Source organism: Dipodomys merriami, unplaced genomic scaffold, assembly GCF_024711535.1.
Source record: "Dipodomys merriami isolate MVZ:Mamm:240054 unplaced genomic scaffold, mDipMer1.0.p SCAF_4, whole genome shotgun sequence".
In the NCBI taxonomy this organism is placed as follows: Eukaryota; Metazoa; Chordata; class Mammalia; order Rodentia; family Heteromyidae; genus Dipodomys; species Dipodomys merriami.
Genome location: NW_027205603.1, coordinates 61,661,950 through 61,679,414, shown reverse-complemented (window position 1 = coordinate 61,679,414; position 17,465 = coordinate 61,661,950).

Below are 17,465 nucleotides of genomic sequence, written 5' to 3'. Positions count from 1 at the left end.
ACTTTTAAAATGAATATTTTTTTTAAATTTAATTTTATTTTATTTGTGAACATACTGTACAGAGGAGTTACAATTACATGGGCAGGATAATACGTACATTTCTTACCAAGCATTGCAGCCTCCTCCTTAAAATGAATATTTTTATTCACCAAATTAAAGGGAATTCTGGTCAATTGTTAGAAAAGCTTTCATAAGCCTGTGCCTGATCGTGGTATCTCAAGAATCCAAATAGGAATGGGAGGTACCCTAGTTCCTTTTTTGGACCCAAGGCCTCCTGTGAGCTTAAACACTGATCTACCATTGATTTCCATCCTCAGTCCCTTGTAGTTTCTTGATTACTGATTACTGTTTACATTTATAGAAAACTACAAACAGAAAGATAGGAAGTGTTTCTCGATGTTTGCTGTAAAGCGGAGAATCCTTTTCTCAGTTCAAGTCTGAGTATCACTGTATGTGAGGAACAATGTTATTATACATATGTTATCTTATTTAAATGATTCAGAAACTCATTGGGATGGTTGTTATTATCAGCTCTGGGCTCTGTCTCCTTAGCCTTTTCACTCTTCCACTGAGCAATAGCTCTACTTCAGCTTTTTGGTTGTTAACTGAAGATAAGCAGCACGTGGCCTTTTTGCTGGTTTTGAAGTCAATCCTCAGATCTCAGTTTCTTGAGTAGCTAGGATTACAAGCAAGATCAGCCAGCACCTGCTGAATTTCCAAGTTGTATCGCCAAAGCAAAATGAAACTTTTGCCTCAAAGTGACTTTTTTAAAAAGTAGTATGACTTCTGTTTTGTTGTTGGTGGTGTTTGTTTGTTTGTTTTTTGGTACTAGTCTTAGGGCTTGAACTCAGCCTGAGTGCTGTCTCAGATCTTCCCCCCACACACACCCTTTTATTCTATCAAGGCTAGTGCTCTACAACTTGAACCATAGCTCCATTTCCAGCTTTTTTGGTGATTAATTGGAGATAAGAGTCTCATAGATTTTCCTGCCTGGGCTGGCTTTTAACTGTGATCCTCAGATTTCAGACTCATGAATAGCTAGGATTACAGGTGAGAGCCACAGGTTTTTAGGTACAGATAGTAACCAGGAAAAGTCAAAAAAGACACTCTTCCTTTTTCCTCTGTGGAGGCTGCTTTGGACATAATTGAGAAAGCTTTGCACTATTCTTTCTGCATTCTACATCCCTAATTCTCCCAGCCTCCTATCTGCCTTGAGGACTCCCAGACCCACACCTGATCCCTCTTCTGCATAAATATTTTTATCTCCAAAGTTATTTTCCTCTCTTCTCTCCATCAGGAAGTTTATTCTTTAGCTCAGGAGTTAGAAGAAGAAACACAATCTGTGATAGAATTATCTGAAGATGTAAATACTTTCTAGCCCTTAACCTGGAAGTTATTTGTATTTTAAGAAGATAGTCCTGGTTAACCTAAATATTCTGCCTCTCATGAGAGAGGCAGAAAATAGGTATTGCAGGAGGAAGTTCTACACTAAAGGTGTACACCATCTTGGGAGTTTCATTTGAACTAGGCACTAGTGATATGAGGATGAAGATAGACAATGGTCAATTTTATGTGAGTGTTTTGGTGTCTCTTGTTCAAGGAGGAGACTCATTATAGCCACATTGTTTTTTTTTTGGGTCAGGTCGTGGGGCCTGAACTCTGGGCCTGGGTGCTGTCCCTCAGCTCTTCAGCTCAAGGCTAGCTCTTTAGCCACAGCACCACTTCTGGCTTTTTTCTTTTTGCTTATGTGGTGCTGAGGAATCGAATCCAGGGCCTCATGCATGCAAGGCAAGTGCTCTACCACTGAGCCACCTTCCCAGCCCCAACACATTGTTTTAAAATTAATAGTCTTCCCCCCTAAAAAAAAAACATCTAAGAGCTTAGCTCCCCTCCTCCTCTCACAAAGTTCTTTAATTTAATGCATGCAGGTCCCATTGAGATAAGTTTTTGTACTCATTTTGATATTCCTTTATTTCCAGCACCAAAATTGTGCCTGATATATAGCAAATAATGAATACATTCAGTTAATAGATCCATCTATTCTATATATAAATCCAGTAATTGTAGCAATGACTTTCAAGGAAACCTTCGAGTACTGTCTCTTCAACTCAAGTTGAATGGCTGAACTTCGCTTAAGAAGCAATTGCGTTTACATACTTGTTAATAAATTTCATTTAAATATTACATGTTGCTCTTTATCAGTTCAATACATCCAATTTTATTTTAAAGACCATTGAATTTCTGGAGGAGAAAAAAAAAACCTTCTGATATACTTAAACCACCCATGTGTGTCTAATAAATTAAGTTGTTAAAGATAGTGATTCTTATGTTCTGTTAAGCATTCCGGTACTATCTGTACCTTTAAACTGAACCTCTGGAACCTAAACTGATAACTCATTTGATTTCATATCAGAGATGATCATGCTAAATGCCTTAATAAACTACATTTTCTTTAACAAACATTTTAAATATGAAATACATATACAGATTGTTCCAATGATTAAAAAAATCTGTTTTGAACTTAATATAAAAGTGTTGATGATTTAGGTCTCACTCGGTTAATCTCTGAACCTCTTTGGAAAATTCTTTTGATTTAATAAAACACTAACCAATTGGTATGTTGCAGGCCTCTAATTCCAGTGCTTGAGACAAGAGGATTGAGAGTGCAGTGCTAGCCTGAGCTACATAGTAAGACTTTCAAAACAACCAACCAACCAACCAATAACCACCATCAATAAACCTCACTAATCTTCTAATGGTACTTCTTTTGGTGTCACAAGCAAAATAGGGTGGCCAATCTCAGCAGCAATGGCTGTGAATCTGCCAGTGGATTTGGTCAAAAACAGAGATGGACTTTCCTTGGAAGACTGTCCAATATATCAAGTCTTTAAAAAAAACTATTGTAACAAAAGAAACCCCAAATTCCTATCTTTTATAGGTTCACTTCACCTGGGTTCTAGCCAGGGCATTTAACTAACTTTCCTCCTGATTTGAGTAAATTGAGTTTCTCTTTCCCATTAAGATGATAGATGATTTTCCCCATTGATTAATGCATTGAACTCTCTTAGGAGGTTGCTTTGTTTTTGAAATCACTTTCCTGTATGGAATTAGCCCTTACCTAATTCTTCCATGCTTTAAAAGTTTTATCACTGACAATTCAGAATTCTATATTTTTTCTATATTCTTCCTGGCTGGGGGAGGGGGGAGACTACAACTCCTGTAGATACTAAAGTGATATCCAATGGGAACTGCACATCCCCTACTTCCTGTCTAGTCCTACAGTTGCAATGTTAAACTTGTATTAATGAAAATATTCCTATACTTGAGGCATTCATGGAAATACTACTATATTTTTGTTATGTAATAGTTATAAGAACTCTATTGTCTTTTCCCTGCTGGATAACAAAACTGAGGTTCTTTGAGAGGTTTAGACACTTGCTTGAGAGGAGTTGGGATTTAAGGAGATTGAAGCTAGGGGCTTTCTCATTCCACAGCTATTTTGTGAGCTTACTATTGTGTGACAGGTATTCTTAGAAGCTCTGGGAAATGTAAGAGTCAAGATAAAGAAGGTTCAAAACAGAAGCTGAACTAGACTCCTAGGCTTCTGGGACTTTGCCCCTCCAATGACATTAGTCTCATTTTGTTAAGATTTCTTTGGAAAGTTCTAGAGAAATGATGAGTCCAGGCTGTTGGAGAGAAAGGCACTTGGGCTGTCAGAGGTCTGACTTCTTTCCTGTAGAATCCTCAAGTTATCTTCACGAGGAATGTGGACCTGGCCAGGTGGTGATAGTCCTATAACTTTCAGAGGTTCAGGCTCCATTTGGGGACTTCCTTTGTCCCCAGTGTTAAACCTACAATATATAAGCTGAGAAAACAACAGAGAGAACTAGCTTTTGAGATATAGCCCTATTTTTGTCCTTACTAGTAATTAATATTTGTTCAACACCAATAGTATTCAAATCCAGGCAGACGTCAGGTTTTCAAGACCTCTGTTAGCCAGTTGTCTTCATGGTTTAATCACCTCAGAAAGAACTTTTAAGTTTGCTGACTTTAAAATTTCTGCCCAGAACAAATGAACATTACTCCATGAGAATGTTTTGTTTTAAGGTGAAAGAAAATTGTATGTACTCATTCCAAGTTTTAATCTTTTATTAGAATTTGATGCTGAAGTTTGTTGGGAAGGAGTTGGAAGAATCTCTGCCATCTCAGTGAATAAATAATTTTTTTCTAAATAAACAGATAATATGAATTGGAAAATGACTTCTTAGCTAGCATGTTGTTTTCTGTGGTTTCCTGGCTGTATCGAAAGTGTCTTAGGTAGAGGGGGGCTGAAGGGGGGCAGCCTCATGGCTAGAGAGGCTCCTGAATGTTTGAATTAGGATATATATCTAGCAATGGATGTAGCAATAGCTTCTACACATTTGGTTCATTTTTTTTTTGCTCCACACCTAAATGGTTCTGCCTTGTTCTTTATGTAACACTTTGATCTTTTTCCACGGGGGCAGGGTGTGGGGAAATGGCAAACTTGTATGAATGGTAAACGTGCATGGTAAGCTGTGGAATTCCTTTCATGGACTAAGCTTTGCATGCCCAGAAACCACCACATATGTTATTTTGCTTCCCAGAGGTAGGCTACAGATCAAAGCAATTTTTCCAAAAAGCATGTTCAACAAGATACTCAGAAGTCAGTTCAGGCTGTGTGGGTATGACACTGGTGGAGAGGGAAGGAGAGGGAGGTCTTTCTGTGACAATACACTAAGCTAAATGTCTTCTTTTTAGGATCATGAGATCTACATAGTGGCATATATAGAAATATATATGTCTATGTATATGTGTGTATATATACACACATACATACATACCTTATATAGCTTTTATTTGGGCTTAAGGAAAAACCTAGTATATAGAAAGGACTCATTAATTATCAATCATTATCATCCACTATTATGCTATTTTGGGGTAGTTTTTGGCAGTACTGTAGTTTCAACTCAGGGGCAATCGGCATTCTACCACCTGAGTCACACTCCGAGCCCTACACTAATTTTTGACTAGTAATGAAAGTGGCAGTTGAAATGTAAGAGGTATTGTTTACTCATTAAATGGCTGTGAAAACTCTGTGTGTGTGTGTGTGTGTATGTGTGTGTGTGTGTGTGTGTGTGTGTGTGTGTGTGTGTGTGTGTGTATACCTCTATCATTAAGCAGATACTTTGCTTAAGCACTAAGAATTAGACTCAAATGAAAGCACCTTTACAAGAAAGGAAGAGTTGCTAAACTCACTGTATGGTATAGTGGACAATATATAGATTCCAGTAACATACTAAAGAAAAAAATATGAGGATATCTTTGACACAAAGGTGGCATTTCCCTGAGTTTCTAGGGAGCCATTCACCCTCATCAATAATCTCTCATATTGGTGAGATGGATTGTCAAGTTTAGTGTGCAGTGTGTGATCACCAAATCATTTTTGTAATCTAAAATTGACTACATATTTGAAGAATCCAAGTTTTGGACACATACCTTATTAACTATAGTAAATCATCTATATTTTATTTTTATTTATTTATTTTTTCATCTATATTTTATATTTTAGTAAGCCATCTTAAAGATTCTGGAGGGGCTCAGTGATCAACCTGACTATGTTACCCTTGGCAGAATGAACTCTTGGAACAGGTACTCAGATGAGTCAATGCAGAACATTTACTCTAAGTGGCTTCAACCACACCACTGATTTCTCTCTTTTAACAAAACAACAGCAAAAGCTGGAGTTTGGCACTTCAGTGTGGCAATGATGCTTTATTAGTCATCTTCAAATAGTCCAAAGTAGCTGGAAATCTCACCTAACAGTTTCATTTATAGCTCATTGGCTTAAATCTGATCATTGGGCCCTATCATTGGTTCTGAAGGAATGTCACATAGACCTTGGTAGTGTGTTAGACCATAGGCCTGTATGCAGATTGCCAGACTCCACGGTTTCTAAGAAGAATGTAGACATAGATTATTCCCAGCAGTATAGAACAGGTCAATGAGAATAGAGAAGGAAGAGTCAGAAATATTAAGTGAGGTTATTTTTATTTTAAACAAACCTGAATAATTACCTATTTTTCTGTTACAAAGATGATCTAGCTTTGATAATGATTGCTCCTATATAATGTGCTTTTAAGATACTCCTTTCTTGAACCATCTGGGAAAGTATAAAGACATAAAAGGAGAAGTTTATGTTTTGGTAGATGAGGGCATGGTGTTTATTTATGTCCCTTAAGAGCAGTGCCAGCTGGTTTCCTAGCCACAGCGTGGCAGTGGAAGGGTTAAGGAGTGACTGCTTACCCAGAGCTAGAAGATGAAAACCAGTAGGCTGGGATATTATTTTTATTGTGTTGACACAGATGCATTTTCTTACGGATTTATAAGAAACTTTTAATTTTTCAAAATACTCTGCTTCTTGCTTTACAAATTCCATTTTACTTATGTATGTGTTATCTACCCTCCAGCTCACCGGGGGAGAACAACAGAACAACTCTCTTCACTTTGAGGTTTTATATTCACGTGGAACACTTTTACTGAGTCAATAAATTACTGCTTACCAGTGAGTGTTTCCCAATGGGGCTGATCTTCAGAAAAATTGGAGCAAAGCACTAGCCATTGGGGAAGAGGGAACAAATGAATTCAACCTCCTAAGGCTCCAGAGAAGCAGGTAATACACAGTAATGTCACCATGAACAGCAATGAGTGATTACTCACACCATTACACATTGCCTCTCAGCTGAGCCTTGATTCCGCTAGTGTACTTGTGTACCCAGTTCACAGATGCGAAAACTGAGGCTCAGAGAGGTTACACAAAAGTCCTGCAGATAAGGTCAGAATAAAGCAAATCTGGACGCATGCCAAGCCAATTTGATTGCCAAAGCCCAGGGCTGTCTTAACCACCATGTAACATGGCCTCACAAACATCCTCAGAATCTGCCTCCCTGTCTTATCACCAACAGAGCTTTGGATTTGCCGGTAGAGAAAAAAAATGCTTGAAATCTAACTAGGCTCCTCTAGTATCTGTTTTGACAGCCGAAATTAATTGCTCACTTTCTGAGCACTTTTTGGCAAGTCTTCCGCATGACCCCAACCCGCCGGCTCCTTCCCCTTCTTTGGGCTTGGCAGGGTTTCTTGGTGTCAGCTGACAGCCAGCAGCCAAGTCGGGTCCAGCATCACTGATACCGCGCTGGCCAGAGCTGCTGGCTTTCGGGAGAAAGAAAGTGGCTGGGAAAAAGGGTGGGCATTTTCAGACTCTCTGATGAGAATGAAAGACTCACAAGGCTGATTAAACCAAATGTGATAAGTGGGTTGAAGGCGAGCCTATCTCTCATCTTCGCATTGTCCTGTAAAGTAAGAAGAGATGTCTTTCTCACACTCCTCCACTCCAGTGGGGAGAGAGGACTTCATCTGCCGCTGTCTGGGCCTTGGCCAGAAGAGGGAGCCGCTCCTGTGGAAAGGTGGAATCTGGGTACCTGTATCTAAAACTGCTCAAACTCTTTGGATTCACACTAAAAAAATATTGCTTCAGAAGAGAAAATACTAGTTCCTCCCCCCCTTTTTTGGCAGCTTTGAATTCACTGAAACGGTAGAAAACATTCCCAAACATGTATTAATGACTGAAAAGTCACCAACATCCTTGATTTTGTTATTGTCAAGACACAAAGTACAGTTCCCTAAGCTCAGCCTGCCCTTCTGAGAAGATCATTAAGCATATTCTCTATGAAGCCTTCTTAATTCCTGCTGAAGTTTGGATGAGTGTCCTATACCAGTTTACCTGTAAAGGCTGGTTCCCAGGATAGAAGTTATTTAGAAGGAGTGTGGACCTTTAAGAGGTGGGGTTTATTGGGAAAAACCTTAGGCCATTGGTTACAACATATCCTCAAAATGCATTATGGGACTTTCAGTCTCTTTCTGGTCCTGGCTTCAGATATAAGCACTTGGCACTGCCACACCCACTCATCACCATGTGTTACCATCACCAAACCAATAAGATCACCCAACTTGAGATTTGAGCCTCTAAAACTGTAGCCAAATAAACCTGTTCTTAAGCAAAAACAAAGGTACCTGTGTTAATACAGGTGCTAGCAAACAGATGGTATGAATTCTATCTTCAAAGAATAAAGTTAAAATGTAAAAGAGATTATGTGAATAAACACTATAATTTCCTCCCCTCATGCTTCATTTTCTCAGCTCTTCTTGTAAATAACGTAGAATGAAAACAAATTGAGAGGTTAATATTTGGTTTTGGTTGGGAATTTTTTTCCCCTCCCTGACTTCAAAGCTGTGGCAGGATTTTTGGTGAAGATGAAGTTTGAGGTGGGACTTAAAAGTAAATTTGAGCTATGCAAAAAGGTAATAGTTATAGATGATGGATAGATAAAAGTAGAAAGGGAGGGAAGGAAAGAAGGAAAAGAGAGGAGAGAAAGGTTGAAATCTCTATTTTATAGCTGAGGGGGACAAAGAATTTGCACCAGAGACTTGGAACAGATTCCAGGAGGAAGAATTTGAGGGTAAAAAGCAGTGGGGAGTTATGAAGTACTAGGGTTGAAATGAAGCATCCACGAGGAGATGGTTTTTGAAACGTAATGGTGATGTCTTTATTTATTTATTTATTTTTGTCGGTCGTGGGGCTTGAACTCTGGGCCTGGGCATTGTCCCTCAGCTCTTCAACTCTGGGCCAGCACTCTACCACTTGAGCTACAGCGCCACTTCCATGGTGATGTCTTTAATACCGAATCATACTGGAGAATTCCAACAATAAGGACACAGGATAGGTAGAGCACATTCCTGGATTGGCCAGCAAAGTCCCAGTTTATACCTGCTGTTCATGTGAAACTATTGGTAGTTGCCTTGTTCACTGTCCAACTGCCCTAGTTCAATTGGCAAATTATATACTCACCATCACATTTGTCTATATGTGACTGATGGTCAGGAAATAAACCACACACTTAGCAATGCATAGGGTACAGAAAAAATACATTTGAGAGAGGTGGTTATGAGACAAATAAAACAAAAAAGCAGGATGATGAGACTAGGGAAAAGTGGCCTAGGTGAGTGTGCCCTGTTTCAAGGCAGAAGGCAAACAGTGAGAGACCATGGGAAGCTGTACTGCAAGATGCCAAGGGTGTTAGACCCTTATTGCACCAATGTAGAATTAACATCCAATGCTTATCAGGTGAATGAAACTGCACAGGCAAAGGAAGCAGAAACTAACGTAAATGAAGGGCAAACAATAAAGCCTGGGGACAATTTTCCATGAAAAACGTAGAGGAAGAAGGGAAGGGGACTTGTACAATCTGTTCTTAATGGATCAAAGAGCACAGACAGGATAGGGGGGAAGTAATGGTTTTGCAAATGGAAGAAATATAGGTTAGATGGTTAAGATCTTACTTATGAAGGGTGCCAGGTATTCTACAAGGGATGGGAGACAAACGTGTTTATGAATGGTGGCTGGTGGTCTGGCTCTTTAAGACAATCACTAACCCATAGTATACATTCTGATGGTTCATAATTGGCTTCAAGGTGAGGAGAGAAGTCCTGTTGGGAAGGCTCTAAACTAGGATCAAAGCCGAGGTCTTGGAGATCAACCTGAGCGACACAGTAAAACCATGTCCACCCCACCCCCCACAATAAAATGAAAATAAATAAATAAAGGAAAGAAAAGAAAATCAAATTATTATGTCAGAGATGGTTGATGGAGGGTGAAAGAAAACACAAGAATTTCCCAGTCACAGAAGTGGCAGGCAGTAGGGCAAGAACATCAGGTAGAAAAGTGTGAGTGTGAGTACATGTGTGGGGTGGGAATATCCCTAGGTCCATGGTAAGGTGAAGGTACAGGCCCACGGGTATTGTATGCAAAGCGAAAGCTGGGGAATTATCTCCCACGGTTTACCACGGCCAGTCATTCAAAAAGTAGAGTGAATTCTCTCAGAGCATTGGTCTGGAAGACTTTACAGCATGTGAAAGTTGGACGGAATGAGTGATATGGAGGATCAACAGAAGGAATCCCCACAGGGCAGAGGCAGAAGAACAGAGAGAGGGGCTGGAGCTGAGGGACACTTGCTTGATCTGCTTGAGGGCAATTTGGAGGTGGAAGGTGAGGGAGAGGAAAGACTCAAATATTTTGACTATGAGGAAATCTTTGGGAGGCAGTGAAAGGAGACAGCCCCAGAAACAGAACTTCAGAGATGTAAGAAATGAGTTTGGTGAAAGAAAACAGAGACAAGTTGGGAGTGCTTAAGCCTGCAGGGGAGGGTTGAGATGGAGCGAGAGTCTGATGGTGAGGAGGGGACAGGGGACCGGAAGAGGGAAGGTGGGGGTGGGCGGACTGCCAAAGCTAAATGAAAGTGGTTTTGTCTCGTTTCCTAAGATGGATGGGGAAGCCTGGGTATATTTGGTTTTGATGGGGTTATAGAAACAGAAGGAAAAAGCTGATGAAAAATGAGGGAGTTTCTGTGGTCACTAGAGAAAGCAAACAGTTCCAGCAGATGTTACCGTTCTGATCCTAGGCATACTACCAGCAGGTTCCCTGATTATTGAAGGTGGTGATGGCAAGTAAAAATGTAGGTAAAAATTGAAGGAAAGAAGGAAAACGATAAAGCCAAGGATCAGGAACAGCCAGACATAATGATGGCATGAACGTGTATTTGATATTGGAATGAAGGTGTCTGTAGAAGTATCAGAGACGAGAAGAGAAGGGCAGTGTGTGGAATCAGGTGGGTGCTAGATATCACAAGCAAAGACTAGAAAAGCAGAACACAAGTTGAGAATGATCATGAGGGTTAGTTATTTTGCCACCTGATATTTGTTTACACTTCTTAAGAAAAGAATACCCTGGTTTTTGCTGTGGAGAAGCTAACTTTATTCAAGATATAGCCTAAGTGCTTTTGAGTTTAGCTGATTGAACTGAACTCCGGTGTTGTACTGAGGGAGATGATCCAATCCTGGTTGGATCAATAATATTGTATTTCTAATCTGAGTATAGTGATTTCACCTAGCTCAAGTCAGAGCTAGGGCAGATCAATTCTGAGATTTTTTTTAAAAATTGAGCTATTAAGCAAAGAGGACTCTTTCTTTTATGTTGCACTTTAACTCAGGAGATACATAATGGAGCTGCTACAGATACTTTACAAACTAGAGGGAAGAGTTTATTAGAGAATACAGATGATAGAATGTACAATTAATACACAAAAAATAGAGGAACTGAATCTTTATGGTGTCAGCTGAGCACCAGGCTTGAAGCCAGTTCTAGCCTTGGATTTTCAGTAGTAGAAACATTAGATTGATAGCTTCTCTTTTGTTCAAGGCATTTGGGGCCGGCTTTTTATAGTTACTCTAGAGTTACAATTGATTAAAAAAAAAAGATTCAGGTTGAAACTGCTGGATGCCAGGGCTCATCCTTGTAATCCTAGCTTCCCAGGAGGCTGAGATCTGAGGATCATGGTTCAAAGCCAGCCAAGGCAGGAAAGTCCATGAGACTCTTATCTCCAATAAACCACTCAGAAAACCAGAAGTGGCACAGTGACTCAAGTGGTAGAACACTAGCCTTGAGTTGAAGAGCTGAAGGAGAGGGCCCAGACCCAGAATTCAAGCCCCATGACTGACAAAAAAAAAAAAAAAAAAAAGATGCAGGTTGAGAGGGCACAGAAAAGCAAATGAGGAGGGAGGTATTTTTATGTAGGAACAGAAGAGAAGAAGAATCCAGGAAATTTTGGGAGTCCATAAAGATAAGGTTAATAGGAATCAAAAGGTAATGATTACCTGAACAGACATTTAACATCTGTGAAAGGATACTCCTATAACTTTTGAGTGTAAATGCCCCATAAAAGTCTCCTATGTTAAAGGCTCAGTTGCCAGCCTGTGGCATTATTGAGAGGTAGTGGAATCTTTAAGAAGGAGCCTATAGGAAGGTTTTAAGGTCTTGGGATATGCCTTTGAAGAGGAATGGGAATCAGAGCTCTTGTTCTTTGCTTACTGGTTGCCATGAGAAGAGGAGTTTGTTCCACCATATCCTCTCCACCACGATGTACTAACTTTCCACAAGCCCAAAGACACTGGTACCTCTGAAACCGTGAGCTTCAACCAACCCCCTCCCCCAGAAGTTGAGTTAACTTGGGGTAACAGAATGCTGACTAACACAGGTACTGTAGTGTATTTGGATTATAGAATATTTTATCAATAGATACCAGTATAAGAGTTAAAGCCATTTGGGGGTTCATTTCTTCTTTACTTCTCATGTATACAAAGAGAACAGCTTGCAGTAATAGTATTCATACTCTGATAGACTCATACTCTGGTAGATGCCTACTCATTTATTAATTCATGGCCTCATTCATCTACTCACGGAAAGTTCATTAAAAAAACAAAAACAAACTGAAAGACTCAGTATGCTCAAGATCAGAAGGTGGAGAATAAGCCATCTTCCTCCTAGGTGACAGTCAGATGTGATTCATGCTAGATGGTTTGTAGACCGGGGATAAATCCATGAATTTGAGCTCAGAGAGAGCCCCAGAGAGGTAGCTACATGGCCAGAATCAGTTAACAAGAATTGTGCAGCTCTGGATGCCTGACAGGACTGCTGTTTGGCATTGGTGGTCTAGGTGAGCTTTGTTCTCTCTGGGAGTCCAGGTCACACCCTGCAAAAGAGGAACCAGATGAATGTGTTTTTCTCTGTTTCCCTGTTCTATTTCTCTTAATGTAAGTGGACACTTGCTTATTAACTGTGTTACCCTCTGGTTATTGTGGCATGCTGTTCATTTAGGCAGCCAGAAACGGATTTTGAAAGTTTGCTTGCCTTTTATATACCGATTACCCTAAGTACACTTTTCTCTCTTAGCATACTACCTGTCTTGCGTGCCTGGGCTGACCAGGTACATAGGCTAGCCTGCTCACCTTGCAGCATAGTGTATCTAAACAAATACAACACATTTTAGATACAATTTTGGTCTTTGAAATAAATAGCAACTTTTCTCCTTCTGTAAACCTGTCCAGATGATCAAAAGCCAGATAAGGTCTTGAAACAAATTCCCTTTTTACCACTTGCAATGGAAAAAAAAACTTGCTTCCTAGCAAACCCTCCGTTTTCATTAATGGAAGCACAGTTCTTATCTTGATATATGTGGAGCTGGAGCTTCTTCAGTTCTGACAAGAACAAGAAAAGTGAGCCACAGGAAATAATGGAGTGCTGAAAAATTGCTATCCTGATACCACTAAAATTTTTCTTCTTTCAAGCCAAATCCATCCATGTATCATGTTTGAAAAAAGAAGAGTGAGAGCAATATCTGTTCAATTGACAACATGTAAAGTTCTTTTCTTCTAAGTAATCAATGATTATTGAATCACTGGGCAGACTTGGACACTCTTGTAGGCATAGTGACTGTTATGATATAATAACAATAACAATTTTATTATAATAATAACATAATAGCATATAATAATAACGATAACATTATTGTTGTTATTATTATTTGCCTTTCAGAAGCTTCTAAACTAAAATAGGCACAAACAATTGGAAAGAAAAATAATTGAAGAGCCCAAATTTCCCAGTCTCACAAACTCTGGACTCAGATGTAGCAGCTTCTCTGGCTTTGTGGCATTTTCAAAGTATGTGTCATTCTCTTGTACTTTGCACACATACTTCAGGTGAGAAAATAAAACGTGACTGTACTCCTGAGGGAAATTCTTGTTGTCCTGTGTGGTGAATTGGGGTCCAAGTTCTCATTGGTGCTTGGTAATGAGCTTTGCCTCAAGCTCACCAGCAAGTGCAACAGAATAGTGAGCTGTAGCTAGACTAGGTCTCCAGGTTTTTCAGGGAAGTTATAGGTAAAACGATTTGTTCCTCATGCCATCCTAGAGTCATTATAAACCATGGACGATGAGCTGTGCTTCTTCAGGTGGCTTTGGCTAGATCTGCAAGCCAGAAATATCTCTGGAGCAGGCTTGGGCACAGAAAAAAATGCAGAGTTGAGGTCATCCATCTGATTTGGTATCTGAGGTTGTGTTGATAACCTGCATGACCTCATTATAGTAAGGTTATCATAAGATATCTAAAGTTCTTATAGACTTCACAGTTTCCTCTTGGTTCACTGGGTGAGACTGATATAGGCACATTTCTCACCTGCAAAATCTGTCATTAGAACCCTGAATACCTCCTAGTAACCTTTAGTGTGATGCCCTATCATAAGTCTTTGACAGCTTAGACAGATATCTATCTTCTCTGTCCACTGCTTGGTGGAGACTATCAGAAATGAGGTACTCCAATTTGCTCCTGAAACATCAGGATAACCACATTGACAGACAGTGGCCAAAGCCACCTCCCTCTTCTTGCTTAGCCAGGCTCCATTTCCCTGGTTAAATCAATACTAACTTTTTTTTTTTTTTTTTTTTTTTTTGTCGGTCGTGGGGCTTGAACTCTGGGCCTGGGCGCTGTCCCTCAGCTCTTCAGCTCAAGGCGAGCGCTCTACCACTTGAGCTACAGCGCCACTTCCGGTTTTCTGGTGGTTTATTGGAGATAGGAGTCTCATGGTCTTTCTTGCCCGGGCTGGCTTTGAACCGCGATCCTCAGATCTCAGCCTCCTGAGTAGCTAGGATTACAGGCGTGAGCCACCAGCGCCCGGCTTCAATACTAACTTTTATGAGAAGATATCAAGTCTGGTCCCCATTTTTTTTTACCTTACTTTCTTATGCCAAGTTTTATCCTATTCTTAAGTCCAGGAAAATGGTAGTACTCAATCCTGACTGCACCAAACTTCACCAAGAAAACCCTTTATGCTAAAGCAAAATGGTGTCATGTGACCTGTGCCATGCTACTCTCACCATCATTTTCTAAGGACAGAAGACTATGAAGGATGCGGATAATCCAGTACGAAAGCTCCAGGTTTCTCTCTTCGAGAGAAACTCCTAGCTCAGAACAGTATCTATTCTGAAAGTGTGCACTGCTAGCACATAGGGGAGAGGATGGAAAAAAGAAATTACACATCTATAGCTGGGCACCAGTGGCTCATGTCTATAATACTAGCTACTCAGGAGGCTGAGATCTCAAGATCACAGTTCAAAGCCAGTCCAGGCAGGAAAGTCCGTGAGACTTATCTACAATTAACCACCACAAAGCCAGAAGTAGCACTGTGGCTCAAAGTGGTAGAACAGTAGCAGTGAGCTGAAGAGCTAAGGGACAATGCCCAGGCCCAGAGTTCAAGCCCCATGACCAACAACAATAACAAAAAAGAAATTATACATCTAAACATTTGTTGTTGTTGTTGTTATTATTATTATTAACAGAAATGCCTGGAAACTGAGAGATCCAGAACATCTTAGTCTTTGAAAGTCAATAGAGGATCAGGACGCCACAAAGAAGAGGAAGAATTTCATGAAGAAACTAAGAAGGTGGCCTAGGACTTCCATCCAATTTTTAAGTTCACCCTGCTTTCAATATGACTCCAAGTTTCCAGCTCCAGAAATACCTTTAAAAAAAGTGTTTATGTTTTTCTGAGGACAGAAAGAAAGGAGGATCTGTCTTATTGTTCTCCTGGAGAAAGGAATTTCTGGTAGACATCGAGTCTACCCACAAAATGCTTCCAACTCAAATGCTTACTTATTAGAGCCCAGATGATTAGGCCAGGAGAAAAAGAGGACCTGGAGGAGGGACTCTAAGTGACTAGACACTGGTGGGTCAATACCGACTATGTCTTTTGTGAACCATCTGTGGGTGCCCTCTGGTTCTCCTGTGTCCCCCTCCCCGTCTCTTCCACCTTGCCTTCAGGCTGAGATGTCAACAGTCCTGCTCAGTTGTCTTCTGAGGGCTGCTCTGAGCTCTCATTTCCTTAGGAGAAGATGGTTCCATTCTGTGGAAATGTCTCCTCCATACTTTACTTTTCTTAAGCAGACAGAAAAGAGGGAGGGAAAGAAGTACCTTGGTCTAGTGGCCTCTACACAGGCTCTCTTTCCTTTTCCCCCCTTGCCAATTACAGCCCTTCAAATATGGAGAGGAATGTATTGACAGCTATAAAGATAAGAAAAATTCCCCTATTATTCCTTTGTCAATATCTTGTTTTACTTCTTACTTTACCTCTTCTGCTACCCAGCTTTCTGGTTTTGTGTGGAATTCTTTGCTTTTCAAAAAAATCATGTTCTATGACCCTAAAATAAAGGGAACTGGGTTAAAGCAGTCAGGTTCCATTCTTTGGCTTTCAGTTCATAAATTCCCATGATGCACCATGTGTTTGAGGGACACTGGCATGATCCTGCTTGCTGCTGTAGGTGGGAGCTGAGACAGGTGGAAGCTGGTGAGTATGGGACCTTTGTAGGGCAGGGAGAGAGACCGTAGGGACCTGCTAGAAGAGGCCTCTTGGGACTGTAAGGATGAGAAGTGGGTTGGGGGAATCCTTTTCTGTGATCTTGTAACTTTCCAAGAAAGGCCCTTCTGGGAGAATTGAAAATTTCCAATTCAGAAAACTCTTTTCACACCATAAGCAATAGTCTCACAGCATGCACATTCATGTAGTTTTCAGTGTGTGTGTGTGTGGGGGGGGGAGGGTGCTGTCTTAAGAGATTTATCCTATTTTTCCTTTTCCCCCTTCCTTTTCAAGGACACTTGTTGGCAAGGAGGCATTTTTGGTTTCCAACATGGGGGCAGGTAAGAGAATGTTACCTTCTTTTGGGTAGAAATCAGGGATGCTGCTAAATATCCTTCAACACACAGACAGCCTCCAACAACTAAGGCCCCTAATGTTAACAATGCTGAGGTTGCAAAACCCTGCTCGGAAGGAAGAGACCTCTGACCCTCCCCGAGTTGTGCAATAATAGTCACAAGTCATATGTTGAGCACTGCTCCTAGGGTTTGCATTCACTGTCTCGTTCCTTTTTCAGGAAGGATTCCAGCTCCTAGAAGAACCCCATTTTTCAGATTAGATGACTAAGACTTGGAGAGATTAAATGGTTTGTTGCAAGTTCTAGTGCTAGCAAGTGGTATGATCAGGGTCAAGACCTTAGTAGTCCTAAGGCAAGGGCTCATCTGCTTAACCTTCTTTAAACCCTGCCTCTGGACAACAAAGGCAGCTGAAGTTCATTGTTCTACGTGGAGATGCATAGTTGTCTTTGTTGCTTGGGTGAACATAGAAACCTAGACATGACAGGAGAAGAGGCCATCTCTACAATTTGCCTTTGTCATGAGAATCCTACAAGTGCCTGATTTCTTATTTCCAAATGGCTGGCCAGAGTGGGTGGATACCAGTGAACGTGAATGAGACCAGACAGGACCTGCATTAATGACAGGGCCCACTTTCGGTATGCCACTGCCTTTTAAACCACACACACACAGTATGCTGGCTTCCTCCTGTCATGGAAAGTCAGTCCAAGGCACCAGCCAGCTACAGAGTCCTTTGAAATATCATGTTAGAAACTTGTTGGCAAAACCGCACAATGGAAACCATAAGCAGATTCTAAAT